At 44.0% G+C, this 13,461-nt stretch overlaps 1 protein-coding gene across 1 annotated transcript in view; it reads right to left on the bottom strand.

Annotated features, from left to right (window-relative positions):
* LOC124593824 (sialin-like) overlaps positions 1–13,461 on the bottom strand; it is a 538,743-nt gene that overhangs the window by 272,123 nt on the left and 253,159 nt on the right. The gene's annotated exons all lie outside the window — the stretch shown is intronic.

The following is a 13,461-nucleotide window of genomic DNA, read 5'->3' as shown; positions in this document are numbered from 1 at the left end:
TGTAACCTAAAAAAAAAAACAGCTTAAAATAACAGAATAGTTAACGACTGTAAAGGGTGCGCCACATAGACGCACACAGAACAACCCCGACTGTGGCGCTGCTGGTGGTGCTAGGTTTACTACAGCCATAACTAGCAGTAAGGAAGAGTGGTGTACAATATTGGCTGAAGAAGCTCGAATACGAGAAGACAGAGGAGATACTCGGCACAAGAGCTACATCAAATCACGAAATAATGGCATGTTTTGATAGAGAATGGCATTAAATCCGGGATAGGGCAGAAACAGGGAGGAGAACCTAACAGTCTCTTCCTAATATAAAAAAACGGAAACACGACAATGCTCCAGAGATAGCTGTAAATGTGGAGCAATCGGCACCTTGGACACATCGATTTTGAGTGTGGAAATAGACAGCGTGGGGCAAATAAAAGTGGCCCAGAGATCAGAGTTCCGGGGTGCAAAGGAACACAGCAGAGGAAAGGAAATGCAGTACAGCCGTGTGTGGTTCGCGTTGGTGCTGTTGATAGGTTGGCATCGTGTAATAGGGATAGTGGCGTCTCGTTTTCTTCTTGTGTTTACTGGAGCCACTACGTTTTCTAGCGTTGTCTGTCCGCGAGTGGCAGCAGCAGCGTTATCGGGTTGGGTGTGCCGGATCGAGGGGCTGTAGTTGTAAGGACCACAACCTCATTGTCCACCGGACCCAGGACGTTTGAGTTGAGTGAACATTAACCCAGTAGTGAAACCTCCACTATTTTGAGATCAAGCCATTTGTTCGTGCATTGCTGCTCGCAGGGTCGCTGTGACGAAGAGCAGTGAGTGGAGTGTTTGGAGTTGGAGAAATTAATTATCTGTCCTCCACTTCTTATTATTAATCATTGAATTCCTTGTGTTTATTCATGAAGTTCAACCAGCGGTATTTTTCTGCCTAGTGGCCGCTAACGCCCCAGTTACCTGCCCTGGAGGTTAGCGTGTTTTCGCGGCAGTGCACTTTTCCTCACCTTGCCGCTGCTGTCCGGTAAGGCATGTAGTTCGACAGCCTCCTTGACTATGGTTCAGATATTTTGTTCTTTTGAACTACCTTGGTCGTAGTGGTTTGTTCTGCTTCTGGATGTTCTAAACACCGGTTTCTGAAGACGCAGTGCTGTCCACCGGTTCCGCTTTCCTGGGTTATTCCGTCGTTGTGTTGGTTACCACATGTTAGGTATATTTTGCAAGAGTGTTGGTCTGCGGTTAAACGGTTAAACTATCAAATACAACTCTTGGCTGTCTATCTCGTCGGTTATGAGGTTGACTTTTCCCAGGTTGATCCTTGGAGCACTGCATGAGGTCCGCTTCTCTCTTGGTTTGATCACTCTGTGATGATTGTGTGATTTTTTTAATATTTTAGTGCATCTTGGAGAAGTTTAAACTGTTTTTAAGAATTGTTATCCAGGCCTTTACCCATTAAATTGTTTTCGAATAATTACTATTGGAGCCGTCAGCCGTCAAATAATTTGAATTTCTGGTCAATAAGGCCTTCGGCCGTGAATGCAATTCGTCTAAACAATTTTTTAATCAGTTACTGTCTCTTCATAGTGAAATTTTGATGAGTGTGTTTTTCTTTAAAAAAAATATTATTTTAGTAACTCTTGGAGAAGTTCAATTGTTCTTAAGAATTTTCTATCCGGGCCTTCAGCCGCCAAATAATTTGAATTTCCGGTCAATACAGCCTTCAGCCGTGAGTGCAACTTGTTTAAGAATTTTTTTATTAGACATTATGTCTTAGTAGTCGAATCTGAGAATCGTTCCTTATTGTCAACCATATTTGCAATTGGCTTCAAATTAAGTGTACATGATTTAAAGACAAAAAAAACTGAGCAACCAACGGTAACTAAGTACGGCCCCATGCACACCAAATCCTGCCTTCCCTAAGTCCCATGCTTCAACTAACCAGACTATAGCAGATGTTGAAAGAGAGCACCATTCCTCTCTTGGCACTTTTGGGCCCTGGTCAGCAAGTTGCTGAAGGCGGATCGAAGCCTCACCTGAAATGTTCTGCTGCAGTTCTTGAAGATTATGAGGCTTGTTGCTATACTTCTTAGACTTGAGGGCTCCCCACACAAGATAATCGCACATTGGCGGATCAGGATCAATCGCTGTGGCCGAGAGGTTCTAGGCGCTTCAGTACGGAACCACACTGCTGCTGTGGTCGCAGGTTCGAATCCTGCCTCGGGCATGGATGTGTATGATGTCCTTAGGTTAGTTAGGTTTAAGTAGTTCTAAATTCTAGGCGACTGATGGCCTCAGATGATAAGTCCCATAGTGCTCAGAGCCATTTGAACTACTTTTTTGCCAGATCAGGTGACCTGGGTGACCAGCAAGGGCCGTGACCACACTGACCTCTGCTAACAACTATGTCAGGCGTGAGGATCATGTAAATCTGCTCCAAGGCTCATCCGGCTGTATGGGCAGTTGCTCCACTCTGTTTTATATAATCACACGGTGTATGGTTATAAGCACACATTTACGTTCAATCGTATCCACTTGTCCGGGCCACTTTCATTTGTCCCAACCTTTACAAGGTTACATTACAGGAAAGGAATGTCTTTGCAATACACCTGTCCATATCATAGCAAGGAAAGAGGAGTTTCGGCACAAGCTGAACATGCTGGCAGTCAGAGTATCAGCTTACGACCTGCAAGGCTGCATAGCGACAGACAGCCAAGAAGAGGGCACAGATTGCAACAACGAGCTGCACCACAGCAGAGCATTCACTTTCAACAACCTCCGGAAAAAAACAGGAGATGAGCCTCAGGGAGGACCAAGACGTGTGTCCTGAGACCCTGACAACCATCTCCCAATCTCTTCACAGTACAACCCTGTGAACCCCGAGTTGTGCCTCAACGCGCCATGGATAACCATTTAGACAAATGGGGACATCCAGTTTCGTTCTGATAGCAAGTACAGAAGTTTAATGTAGTACTGTGTAATGTTGTATAATATAGTATTTTTAGTCTAGAATTTTAAACTACAAAATTTGACAAAATTTGTAGCAGTATAGCACAGTACAGCAGACCAGTAGCACGTGCCTTCTGGATTCTGGATGAACATGTGTCTGTGCGCCAGATAGCCAAAGGGTAGTATCTAGAGATTTGAAATTATATGTATTATCCTTTTTTAAGCAGTTAATCTACGTTTTTTTATCTTAAACACCATAATATTTAGTTCTACTAACTCGTTTGAAATTATTTTAAATTTATGTGTTATATTCATATATACTAACTCATGTGCAGCATATGATATGTTCTTGTATCTAGATAACAGACGAAAAGAAAACAGCAAATAAATAATAATGAAACTGATGTCAAATTTCCATTGCATATAAATACTACGTTTTACTAACTGTAGCTGCAGCTTCCTCTAGAGGAATCAAAAACAGGAACCAAACAAATAAATGATGCATCTTAATCATCCACACAGCAAGATTCTCTTTGTGTATTTGCAAACTAATCATGTATAATGACGGTCCGTCTCTATGAAACTCATAGATATATACGCCGACAACTACTGGTTTTATTTTACAACGAGTTTCGGTCCTGCAGCTCATCTTCAGATGCAAAAACACTGCTAGTCTCGTTGCCAACAGAACATCCTTTCCGGCCAAATTTTGATAATGATTATTATATTTCGCTGCTAGTGATGTCTGCGGCTAAATGAATATTTTACAAGGGGCAGACATAGAGTTCTACTTATATCACTTCAAACACATCAAACTTGAAACCTGGTAACAGTGTCAGTCCTGCTGTGTTTTATAGAACTGGTTTCCAGTTTCATAAAGATCTCGATTTGCGGAAATGATTCTCCGCTTAATCTTTTACAAGTTTTGCAATTTTGTATATGCCACTCATGTGAATACTGTGCAAAGGGGCGTAAAATTTGGGAAATGTTTCTGTCTGACGAAGTGAACAACGAGGCTTTTTGGCGTATCATCCACCTTGCTGTGGAGGCCTCTGCTTGCGTATTGTGAATACCAGTGCCCGTTTCCGGCGTCGAGTGGCAGAGGGCTCTTTTGGTCAACCAAGGGATGATGGGTCTGTCTATCCACAATGAGTCTAAGCGGTTTGTGGTGAGAACCTTCTATGCTAGATTAAGAGCTTATGAATTTCCCTTGGAGGCAGGAGTTTTCCAGAGTCTGACAAGAAGCAGTACTTCCCGCAGGAATGCTGTAATCGGAATCGATGAAAATGTATGTTCGTGAGGTTGACTGGCTGCAAGGTCGGAACGTTAGAAGAATTTTGTAGAGTTGCTTGGATCTCACAAGCCTGCGTAGACAGCTGACAGCCCTCGTGTCTGTACGGTGCTTGGCATGTGCTCTCTGAGGTGGAAATGTTAGCCGTTAGACAGCTGGATACAGTGTTTAATAAACATTACGACCTTATTGAGGTGCAAATAAGGCGAATAAATTACATTTGTTTCCTCGGAAATGTGGTGTTTTTGACCTACCGAGTTTGAGGTATTATCCTATTCATATTGATGGCAGAAGTTATTAGGCCCAGATGGAAGTGATATACCGACTGTTCCCGATGTTCGTTTTCCAGTACGTAGTTCCAATCTCGAAATTCTTTTGAATGCAGAGACAGAGCATAAGTTACTCTTTTTGGAGTAGTGACAAGTTTTATGCTCATTTTGTATGTTTGGCGTCTTTCCCTAGTTGCTCCTATATTCTTGGTGAAGTGGTTCGTCTGAACTAACTGAAAGACTGTTGGTATTGTACCGCAAGCGCTGCTTTTCTTTTTATTTGTAAAGCCTTTGCAGTGGCCTGTAATAAAAGTTTGTTTTTGTACAGAATAACTGCGTTATGTAATAATTACAGTTTTTGTAATTCTTTTGTTGTTAGGAAGGAAACAACTTTTTGTAGCACAAATTTCGTGAGTTATATTACTATTTGTTTCTACTTACGATTTGTGATTTTTTTAGTGCATACGTACCGCCTTGGAGCCGTACGTAGTTCATCTGAGTACCCAGAGTGTCCGATCTTCAGTGTTTATCGAGCAAATTTCGACTTAACACCCCTTTTTTATATCCATTTTGTTTTGGTTTACTGTGTTCACTGTATGCAGTGTTGCCAACTGTAGCTCTGTGTCTTCCGTTCGTCTTTTGTTTGTTTTGTGGTGTCTGTATACAGTTTAATGTTCTTTCGTTTGTTGTGTGTGTGTGTGTGTGTGTGTGTTTTCATCCTGTTTCGAAGGTCAAAGTGAAGTTGCCAGAGCGTTTTAGTAGCTTTTAGTAATGTGGCAGTGAAGAGATGATCCTTGTCCGCCAGTAAACGTGTTCTAGTAAATCTTGTGAGCAGAATGTGGCGTAATTTGACCCGCACGCCGAGAGCGCGTGATTTCCGGGCGTTGCCGCGGAAGAGGCTTCGAGCGATGTACGGAAGCTGGAAGTAAAAGACGAAGAAACGTTGGAGGCCATGTCCGCCGAGTCTTTCAGGGTGTCGCCTCATGGCTCACGTAAATCAATAATTCCGAAAACTGGTTTAGCGCTACTACAGCTTAAGATGTCACGGTTTTCGTAACTGTTTTTATAGTGCCTAGTTAATGTAACGACGAACGTCGTAAACAGGGGAGGACGTATCTGGTCAGTTGATATAAAATCCGGAACGCAAAACTGTTCTTAGGAAACAGGCTCCGGTCCACTACGTTGAGAACCTGGTCTGATACTGATTTTCCATTAGAGATTCTCTCTTTTTGTCCTTTTTACATTTTTGTATCCTCCAAGCCAATGTTTTGCCTTTAAAAATCAGTGTATCAGCTACCTGAAAGTACGTGAGCACTGAATAGAAACTGGATGCAACAGTATGGACATTTGCAGCGATCTTCTGTTATATATTGAAATAGCCCTCAGAATTCCTGCTTTCTTGCAATCATTTGTCACGAGGTAACTGTCTCGTCGTTACGTATGGAAGAAGTATTAAAGGTAATACGGAACTACAGTATAGGATAACAACTAGGGAGCGATATTCGTCCATTCATCATTTCGATGCAGCAATGTATGATGTGGTACTGAAAACTGCTGCTCTAAACAGTTTCAGAAAAGAAAAGCTAGTGCCGTTAGTCTGTACGTAAAAAGACTAGAAAGCAAGTAAACCAACAGCTCATGTGCTCTGACTCCTTTTAACACCGTGACAAGTTTGATGTCTACACCATGATGTTGGAGTATGGCATGCTGATCGAGAACGTCGTGGTTTCATTTCTTCTCCTCTTCATGGTCAAATATATCTGATACTACGTCGGCCATGTGACAGCACAAGGCTTAGGCTTTGGAGTGGGGTCTTCTTGCTTAAACTGTAATGTTTAAGTATAACCTTGGATGAAGAAAAAGTTTGAATATTGCATCACTTTCAAATCTCTCGCCTCGCGGTACGCGCACAGCGTAAGCCATGAGCTTTGATCTGTGTGCCCTACAGGAGCCCAAGGCATGGACAGTGTTTCAAGTCCAGAATGAATTTTCACTCTTCAGCGGAGTGTACGCTGATATGAAACTTCCTGGCAGATTAAAACAGTCTGCCGGACCGAGACTACAAATATAACTTGAGACCTTTGCTTATCGCGAGCAAGTATTCCACCGACTCAGCTACCAAAGCACGATTCACGACCCGTCCTCACACCTTTATTTCCGTCAGTATCTCATCTCCTACCTTCCAAACTTCACTGACAAACTTGCAGGACAAGTACTGCTGGAAGGAAGGCAAAAAAGTACGATTCTCATTCCGGCACATAGTTTTAATCTGCCGCGAAGTTTCAATGTTTGGAGTACTCATCGTCGGATTCTACACGGCGAAGGACGTCCTCCTCAAAGTCGAGAATGCGGCGTGTCTATGGAACACCACACTCAAACTTCATAGTTGCTAACGCACCAGTTTCTCATGGCCGCTGTTGTAGTCGGACGAAAATGATATGTGGTATCATAATTACGACACGGACTTACGGCGGTGCCCTCTGCCCAGTTTCTGTGCCGTACTGTGAAGCGTGGAAGTGATCCCATCTTATATCCCAATGGTGCATTTCCGAACACGAGTTTCTTGAAAACATTACCTACGAAGTTCCCTCGAAAAGCCCTAGAAGCCTGTAATAGGAACAATGAAACACTCTGTACATTGGTCAGGAACAATCCCCTCTGGGAGGATTCATTGCCCACATCTCGTGGTCGTGCGGTAGCGTTCGATTCCCGGCGGGGTCAGAGATTTTCTCTGCCTCGTGATGGCTGGGTGTTGTGTGCTGTCTTTAGGTTAGTTACGTTTAAGTAGTTCTAAGTTCTAGGGGACTTATGACCACAGCAGTTGAGTCCCATAGTGCTCAGAGCCATTTGAACCATTTGAGGATTCATTACTCGGACTAGAGGCTAGTGAGACGAGCGAGGTCTCATTGGTTAGCTGTGATGCCATCTTCATGTCGTGTATTCATCGGCTGAAGGATGTCGCTTGTTGCCCGGACAAGTTTCTCAAGAATGAAAAACCTGTGCCATAAAAAGACTATGTGATATGCACTTCAATATTAGTTAATACGATTCTGGTCGAAAAGCGAATTAATTTCCGAGTAACGGAACTACTGAGTCGAAATCGAAACTAAAATCATCATCTCGCCTTTTGAGCATTAGAGTATCTGAAATGTTTACACATTTACGTCATCAATCGAACAATGACAAACTAATTCTGTGAGGGATAACCACTGTTGCTGTTTGGTTTTCCAGCCGAAATGTGAGAATAACATAGCTGGCAATTATAAATACTTATCTATTGAATGGTCGTAGAGAAAAAGATGAGTAAAAAGGTTTTAAAACCGACACAGTCTTTCGCCACATCAGTCTGTCCTTTATGTCAGTGACAAGGCGTATATACGAAGGCATCTTTCGATTCTGAGCAATAGACAACCATCGTGTACTTAATAATTTCCATCGCACCGATCCTGCGTAGCTGTCCGGTGCAGTACAGCCGATTTTGACGTTTGTGGTCAGTAAGTTCTTGAGGAAATTTTTTTTTAACAGTAACTGTGACCTAGCACCGGTATTACGCGAATTGCTGCAGATCCATCCGAGATTCAGATTTTGTAGTCAGTGTTGTGTGGTCTTACCAGAATGTTTTCAAAGCCTACATTTCTCGTCATTTATTCTCATCTTTCACAGATATGTTCACGTTTTTTATATGAAATTCAGCATGGAGAAGAAAAGGATGGGTGGGAATTGGTGACTTCCAGCCGCACCTGAGGCACTGTGGTAACGCAATGACGGAAGAGAAATTAGGTGTCGGGTCAGGACTCGAACTCGGATTTACCGTTTCTCATAAGAGGTTGCCTTAACCGCTTCGGCCATCTGTACACGCTCCCTGACGTACTCAAATTTCCAACTTACCGTACGGTGCAATGTAGCATCTCCCATTAATCCCATAACCCCCTACTCTCAAGTTATTGATTCCGGTACGGGTTCAGACGATATTAGCGCGTCCGCACTGAAAGAGGCGCCAAGAAGGCGTCGCGGTCTGTGTTCTGCCAGACGTGTTCAACAGAACTGACATCACTCGAATATATACGTTCCTCATTTTGTGGTGACATTCGTTGGCCCACGTAGTGATGTGATTTGAGTTCATGGGAACTAATTGTATTCAAGTGGCCGTGTAACTACTGGACACTTGCAGAAAGCAATACAAGAAGTCGCGACAATTCTACACGCCATCCCTCACAAATACATGAGCAACTCTCCAACTGATCGTCAGTGATGGCTGTGTAATGCCCAGTGAAGCACACTGAATATCTGGCAGGGCACCAACACCGAGAAACAGCAAGGAGGAGTAACAGCAATGCAGCGTGCACTCCAGAGTTCTAACAGATGAAGCAACATGTTTACATGATTTAAAGACAACGCCTGCAATTAAACACTGACCGACACGTTTGTTTGGCAACAGTCCTAGCATATTGTCACTGTGACATTTATTCATGTAATAATCCAGGCTTTGTCTATATAAAACACTGGCCGGTTTAGTACTGATGCTTCATTTTTTTTTCTTTAAAATGCAATGTGAAAGTCGACAGTCAATTCACTATTCGCTGTGTTTTCTCGTATTCTAACCATACCAGGGGGGATCATTTGTTATTGGTCACACCATATACGTGAAACCGTATTTCCTAAACATGGATGATCACTATACTGTATTAATGTGGGTGTAATTGCAGACACATGCAACTTGGTGAATTCACGTTGACTCCCTTGAGTCAGCTGCAGCAGAGACCTGAGGGCGGCAGCTGAGTTTAATTTTCAAAGCCGGCTCGAGGCACCACTCGGGCGGGACGTCATCTGAGTGCAGCGACCTGAATTAGGTTCAGACGCACGTGCAAGGGCGTGTTTGTTCCAATTTTAGACGTTTAACCTGTGTTGTCACCGCCAGACACCACACTTGCTATGTGGTAGCCTTTAAATCGGCCGCGGTCCGTTAGTATACGTCGGACCCGCGTGTCGCCACTATCAGTGATTGCAGACCGAGCGCCGCCACACGGCAGGTCTAGAGACACTTCCTAGCACTCGCCCCAGTTGTACAGCCGACTTTGCTAGCAATGGTTCACTGTCTACATACGCTCTCATTTACAGAGATGACAGTTTAGCGTAGCCTTCAGCTACGTCATTTGCTACGACCTAGCAAGGCGCCATATTCAGCTACTGTAATTACTTTGTGAATCATGTACCGTCAAGAGCGACGTTCATCATTAATGGATTAAAGTTAAGTTTCAAACTAATTACGCCCGCTTTCTGAATTCTAATTCCTTGTCATGTTCCAGACATCACGTCAGTATAGTTCTTCCCTCCTCACGCCAGCCTGCGTGAGCTAAAACGCGTGCATTTCGGCCTCCACTAGTAACACGGTGTTGGCTCTTCGGCAAACACAACATATCCGACGGAAAATTTTGAGCAAGAAGGAACAGGTGTTGTGTCTCCTGTCTCCTGATCGGAGCAGATGCCTGGTACCACTGAAAAGTTCGTCTTGTTGAACGGTGGGTGCGCCCCGTCATTGTTTTTTCGGTCTCTCTGCGCTGAGGCGTTGGCAGACTGGGTTTTGTAGAGAATTAGCCAGCCGCAGGACCGTCGCAGAAGAGTCGCTGAGGTTCTGTGTGATGAGTACGATGAGCTGTTTCCGTGCGGACTTAGCTGGGATTTTGCCTGGGAGTGAGTACAGATTTCTCGAGTCAGGAACTCTCTGGGATTTTAAAGTCCCCTGTTAGAAGCAGTATGGGGTTCTCACAAGTGATAATTTTGCTAGCATTTAACTAGAGTCCGTTGGGACCTAACTGTTCCTCATTTAGTCACAATTCACTTTGTGCTTCGTGATCCCGATTGAGTTTCGAGTTTCTTTCTGCTCCGAGTCACGAGTCAGTTTGCACGACTAAGCTTTCGCTAGAAAATGGAGAAATTATCTTCGGTTATTCTGCGAATATTTGTCTTTGCGAGTGAGTGCACGATCGTCCATGTCACGTCCCTGAACCACCCCATTCCTCGCTCAGTAATAATTATTAATACAGGTAACCCTTACGGAACCGCAGTGTTAGGATTTTGTACATGTTCCATGTTTAATAAAGATCAGGGGTATGTTCCAGTTCGTAAATAAACATCCTTTAAGGATCAATTTAGTTCGTTAAGCTTTTCCCCAATGTGCATACGAGCAGGCCTTCCCTCCTTTTGTGATAGCTAACTTCATGAACCGTACAAATCAAAGTTACGGAGAACCATTTAGTAAAGTGGTTGTGGTGGTTGGTGTTTAACGTCCCGTCGACAACGAGGTCATTAGAGACGGAGCACAAGCTCGGGTTAGGGAAGGATTGGGAAGGAAATCGGCCGTGCCCTTTCAAAGGAACCATCCCGGCATTTGCCTGAAACGATTTAGGGAAATCACGGAAAACCTAAATCAGGATGGCTGGAGACGGGATTGAACCGTCGTCCTCCCGAATGCGAGTCCAGTGTGCTAACCACTGCGCCACCTCGCTCGGTAGTAAAGTTTAATCCCTATTCTATCGACCTAAAGTCCGGTAGTTAGATTTCTGTTGCGTGTTTTCTTTCCTTTCAGATAGAACCCCGAGCTAAATTCACTTAATATTTCTGGGACTTCAGACAAGTAGCGATTCAGGGGAAGTTAGAGGGCGTTAACCCCTGCTTTGTTAAACAGGAAGCTAGCGGCTACGAACAGTCCATGTTGCATGGCGAAAGAAAGTCACACCAAAGAACCAATTACCAATATTTAAATGTTTTGGTTAGTCAATAAACAAGGGCATCTTTTAAATGATGTGTGCCTGTTTTGAAACTAAATCATCTCGTTGACAAATTATGAATCGTTAATACTGTTGCCTTTTAAAACAAAATACCATACATGGCACAATTTTTTTTCTGTCTTTTCGTTTTACCGTAGAAGTTCAATTCTGTGGGAGAAGCTTTCATAAAATTTGTTTGTGTTGTTTGTAATATCACAGAACTCGCTGTCCAATAACAAATTTATTCAGATTGTCAGTGGGATATTCATTGTGTGTACTTCGCTTCTTCTTCTTCTCTGGAGTGAATACGTAACTCTGATTTCGTGCGCCATTTTGTTACTCCTGCCGTTATTTGTAAATCATCGACTTACACACTTTTACTGCATGCACGTTCCGTCACCTTTTCCATCAGCACTCCTTTCACGTTCTCCTGGTCATTGAATTTAATGACGCTAAGTGCAAGCCATCACGGCTGGCCGTGGAGACATTTTCCGTGATCGCTTTCCATCCTTTCACTATGAAGTGACATGCTTACCGCTTCGAAATGGACACGACCAAGAACACGTTTGTCGAGCAATAAGTTGACAACGGTAATTAAGTGTTGGCTTCCAGCCACATGAAGCCACAGTGAGGTGCAGAGAAAGTCGCCAAATGCCATTATAGTCCAGACGGACCATAACTCAAGACAACGCAGGAACGATTTTTCAGAACGCTTTTTGGGAAACTCCAAGTATTAAGGAATAAATCGAATGGCGAGACAAATAATTTGAGCTGGCCCACCAGTCGTATGGAAACGCCCAAAGAACATTTCGCAGTACGCTTGGGAGAGATTCTCGTAGCATAAATACACTGAGGTGAGAAAGTCGGCCGGCCGGTGTGGCCGAGCGGTTCTAGGCGCTCCAGTTTGGAACCTCGCGACTGCTACGGTAGCAGGCTCGAATCCTGCCTCGGGCATGGATGTGTGTGATGTTCTTAGGTTAGTTAGGTTTAAGTAGTTATAAGTTCTAGGGAACTGATGATCTCAGATGTTAAGACCCATAGTGCTCAGAGGCATTTGAACCATTTTTTTGAGAAAGTCATGGGATACCTCCTAACATCGTGTCGCACCTCCTTTTGCCCAGCGTAATGGGCATGGACTCAACAACTCGTTGCAAGTCGACTGCAGATATTGAGTTATGCTGCCTATGTCGCCGTCCATATTTGCGAAAGTGTTCTCCGGGCAGGATTTTGTGCACGATCTGACCTCTCGGTTCTGTCCCATAAATGTTCTATGGGATTCATGGAGGGCGATCTGGGTTGCCAAATCATTCGCTCGAACAGTCCAGAATGGTCTTTAAACCGTTAACATGGCGCATTGTCAACCACAAAAACTCATTTCTTATTTGGGTACATGAAGTCCATAAATGGCTGCAAATGGTCTCCAAGTAACCGAACATAACCATTTCCAGCCAATGATCGGTTCGGTTGGACCAGAGGACCTACTCCATTCCATGTAAACACAGCCCACTCTTTTATGGAGCCACCACCTCCTTGCACAATGTCTTGTTGAATTCATGGCAATGTAGGACTGCGCCACAATCGAACCCCATCATCAGCTCTTACCAGCTGAAATCTGGACAGGCCACAGTTTAGCAGTCGTCTAGGGTCCAACCGATATGGACACGAGCCCATGAGAGGTGTTGCAGGCGATATCGTAGGCACTCGCGTCGGTCATCTGCTGCCATAGCCCATTGACACCAGATTTCGTCGCACTGTTCCAACGGATACGTTCACCGTACGTCCCACATTGATGTCTGCAGTTATTTCATGCAGCGCTGCTCGTATTTTAGCACTGGCAACTTTACACAAACGCCGCTGTTTCTGTAGTTAAGTGAAGGCCGTCGACCACTGAGTTGCCCGTTGTGGGAGGCAATGCTTGAAATTTGGTATTCTCGGCACACTCTCGATACTGTAGATCTCTGAATACTGAATTTCCTAACTATGTTCCATGCTTCTAGCTCTAGATACCGTTCCGCGTTCAAAGACTGATGATACCCGTCACAAGACCACAATGATGTCGTAAACATTTTCACGTGGTTCGCCTGAGTGCAAATGACAGCTCCGACAATGCACTGCCCTTTTTCACCTTGTATATGCGATACTTCGCTTCTGACTGGAGTGTCAGTCATTGGGAGTAACTGTTGCTGACGATGGAAGCTCG

This window comes from Schistocerca americana, chromosome 2, assembly GCF_021461395.2.
Source record: "Schistocerca americana isolate TAMUIC-IGC-003095 chromosome 2, iqSchAmer2.1, whole genome shotgun sequence".
Lineage (NCBI taxonomy): Eukaryota > Metazoa > Arthropoda > Insecta > Orthoptera > Acrididae > Schistocerca > Schistocerca americana.
Note: the sequence above shows the minus strand (reverse complement) of the source record. Positions and strands in the feature narration are given on the sequence as shown.